Below are 3,734 nucleotides of genomic sequence, written 5' to 3' on the forward strand. Positions count from 1 at the left end.
TGAGATAGGCGATGGGGCAATTTTTCTGACCCGCGCTTCCTGGTTCAGCAGTAAAAGAGAGGTCAAAGGGAGAACATGACTGACTTTGGAAGCGTGTTTTGTATGATTCAGCAGCACTACAAGGTCTAATTTGTAAATGTTCCAGCAGCCCACATCCTAGATGGATTATGTCCCTTCATTTTTAATCCGACGGCTCGTTGGCCATTGGCGCACCTGGTGCATGAGTTGGGGCGTTGCACAGGATACATTCTCCCTCACATGGACCCGCCGTCTCGTCACTTGGACCCACAGACCAGCCAGTGCAAATGAATGCATCCCAACCCCAGTCACCACCGGGGGACCCCCACCACCGGAGCCCTGTTGAGGAAAAGGGGATCGGGTAGAGAGAACCCGAGAGTGTGTGGGCGGCGGCGGCCCCAGCGGTGGCGAGGTCGCACGGTGCGTCTATACTGCAGGCCGCGAACGGCGACCGGGATCAGCTAGGGCGCTGCATGGCCATGGACTTCCCGTCTCTCACGCCGACAGGTAAAATTTCTCCAAAATACACAGCAAAAATTTCTGCAGTATCACCGCTCGGGGAAGAGAAGCAACCTTATGGGTTTCGACTGATTCGGCTGCCGATTTTCCCAGAAGAAGCGGCTAGCACGGCGCGCGCTAATGGAGCTGGTTGGGGGTGGTCGTCATGGGAAGATTTTTCGGCTAGTGGATCGCGTGTTGCTGTTCTTGTGGATTTCGGATTAGGAGCAATGGCCCGGGAGGCGAGGAAACTAGTGTGGCTGCTGGTGGCGTCGGCGTGTCCGATTTCACGGAGAGTGCAGGGGACAACGTGGATGTCATTGACCACGGTTGTGTTGAAGGGCCGCCGGTTGCAGACCAGGATGTTGTAATTTAAGAGCGTGCTGATAGTGGCGATGCAGTCTCAGCACAGTCGCAAGATGGATCCACAAGCCATGGCATATACTAAAAGGTAATCAGATTTTGTTTGCAAAAAATGTGTGGTCCAGTGTGTAGTTTAGCTCGTAATAAACGATGTATGCAATTTGTAAGAATTTGGTATCTCTTTTTTGCCGGGGTACCGAATCAATAGGGTCGCTTGCCAAAATTTTGGTTATGACGGTTTATATGAAAAATGTTGAATAGTTTGTTTATGATTTGCATTTCTTAAAACTGAAAGATCTATTGAGCAGGTGTGGCAAGATAATTTCAAATGAATATATTTGTATACCAGTCTGAAATAAGTGCGTATATAATTGTTAACCCATTGCATAATAGATTTTTCTAGTCTGCAAGAATACTCAATGAATTTTCTGTGTTGTGCAGGGTTAAGAGTAGGGAATCATGCTCCAGATAGTACGCCATGCCCGGATAGGGATATGCGGATAAACTTGGCGACCATGTAGTTGACCCTGCCATTGGCCTAACATTTGACTCACTCGGTGAGGCCTACGATATTTACAACCTGTACTTGTTGGAGCACAGCTTTGGTATAAGGTACGGCAAGAGTAGGCTAAATGCAGAGAAATACATGTACATCACTTTGTGGAAAATTGTGTTGGATGGCTAATGTTTGAATTGGTCTTTGTAATTGCAGGAAACCAACAAAGGAAAACAGCAGGTCCTGCCGCTGTGAGTGTCCAGCAATGATAAGAAGCGGCAGGATGATAACATGCCTACTGAATCTGAACTCTTGCAGTGCATCTTGACGACATATGAACTGAGGGTTGAACGGGAATCTTGTCTGTGGAGACAACCAGCTGCATGACGTGAAGGTGAAAAATGGTTCACCGTGGCCAGAGGCTGTCCTAATAAGTTTCAGTTTGTTTGTGCAGGAAGCCGAGGAGGAAGGGGTGGCAGGAGGAACTACAAACAAGCTTGTTTGCGCTCCGGTTGTGCTGGAAACCAATCTCGTGAGTGTGTTTTGCTTCTGTGCGCATCTAGCTAGAATAGACAAATTGATTTGTCTAGTTTTGAGTTAGCTCTCATGCGGTGCGTATTTTCTCCGTATCGATCAACCTGCCTGCTTCCGAAGCCAGCTCTGCACATTCTGCCAATCAGCCAAAAATAGGGAGCGGCGTTGCGGCGTCAGTTAATCGCACAAAGCCGTAAGAGACGCATGGCCGGGTGGACGAGCCGCTTACATTTTGATGGCACGTATTAGACTGCAATCGTCATTGTCATGTTTTTTCTTTTCTTGCAAGGGGCAGTGAGGAGACAGAAAATGGAGATCATTGTAACTTGTTGAGCTACTGAATTTAAAATTAGTTGATGTTAGTTCAGGATGTTAGTTGAAAATGGCTGAACACAATTACAGTGGGTGGGGGATTTAGAAGTAGGAGTATGGCGAACGGAATCATGCTGAAGAGAGTATTCTCCAGTCTTGCTGGAATGGACCATTGGGATAAAGCGAAAGAGTTTAATTTTTTCCAGTGTGATTCCTGTTATATGTCCAACCTGTATGACAACCAGCCGCATAAATTTCAGATGTGGTGCGGTAGGAGCATAACTCCGCCTATGTCTTCTAGGCATAGCCGGTCCCAAGCCCGGGTAAAGGAGGAGGGTTGTGATAGGCTTGGCGAGCCAACGTAAAAACTAGCCAGTCCCATAGGTATGAAACCCATTTGAGCGAGAATAGTACTAGGATGGGTGACCTCCTAGGAAGTCCTCGTGAAAGGGTTTCATATCTAAGGGTTGTGATAGGCTTGGCGAGCCAACGTAAAAACTAGCCAGTCTTTTGGGTATGAAACCCATTTGGGCGAGAGTAGTACTAGGATGGGTGACCTCCTGGGAAGTCCTCGTGAAAGGGTTTCATATCTAGCCTACCCCAACTTGTTTGGGATAAAAGGCTTCGTAAGTAAGTAAGTAAGTGGTGCGGTAGGAGCATGATGCCGAATTTACCATTATCATTCAAGTTTCTGTTATATGTACAAACTATGAGAATGTGCGACAATTTATCCATCCACATGAACTTCATTTGTGCCATAATACGACAGTGTTTTGGTACAAGCAGGATGCTTATTTATTGAAAATTCAGCTAGCAAATACTTTTGAAAAGTGTGTGCTTTTTAACTGAAAATTTCAGGATTAGGACAGGACACGGGAGCCACGTACTGAAATTGCTTAATTTTAACTGTTTTTCCTTTTTGTACACAGGGGGGGCTGCTAACTGAGAACAGTAGATCATGCAGATGGACAGCGATCAGGTGACTTGCTCTATCTGACGTCCATTGTATATCCAACACAGGGGATTGGCAACAAAATTTCTTGGTAGAAACACAGGGCAACGGTTCGAACGGGCTTGGCGAGCTCGTTCTCTCACATGACGCATCGCCGAGGAGAGCAGTGCTGCGGGACTGCCGTGGAGGACTAGCAATGTCAAGATAGAGGAAGGAGTGTCAGCACTGCCGCAGGTTCCTTTCCGATTATCTCGCGGACCGCTCGATACCATCATAAGTCAGTAGTAAGCTTTCTGATTGTAAGGCTGGAAGATTGTTTTTTCAGTTCTTTGCAATCGTTAGTGCTGTGTAAATGGTTAGTGCATCTACAATTCAACTGATTCTGAATTTTAATGCTAGTGGTAAATAGTTTCTGTTCTGAATGGTTCTGAATTTCATTGACAAGTGTTATTTGATTATTTGGTTTTTGCTTGTTTAATCTCTTCCCGCATGACATGTGGATTAGGAAGATACTTACTTGTTATGACACCGGCCACTCCTGGAATCTGCACTTGCCGGCCT

At 46.4% G+C, this 3,734-nt stretch overlaps 1 long non-coding RNA gene across 1 annotated transcript; it reads left to right on the forward strand.

Moving 5' to 3' along the window:
- The first annotated feature begins 282 nt into the window (after nucleotides 1-282).
- Nucleotides 283-3,610, forward strand: LOC123068831 (uncharacterized). The gene is made up of 5 exons (XR_006432033.1): nucleotides 283-525; nucleotides 631-967; nucleotides 1,321-1,491; nucleotides 1,592-1,907; nucleotides 3,151-3,610. It is a non-coding gene; the product is annotated as an uncharacterized lncRNA (long non-coding RNA).
- Nucleotides 3,611-3,734: the final 124 nt, after the last annotated feature.

Source organism: Triticum aestivum, chromosome 3B (assembly GCF_018294505.1).
Source record: "Triticum aestivum cultivar Chinese Spring chromosome 3B, IWGSC CS RefSeq v2.1, whole genome shotgun sequence".
Classification (NCBI taxonomy): Eukaryota; Viridiplantae; Streptophyta; class Magnoliopsida; order Poales; family Poaceae; genus Triticum; species Triticum aestivum.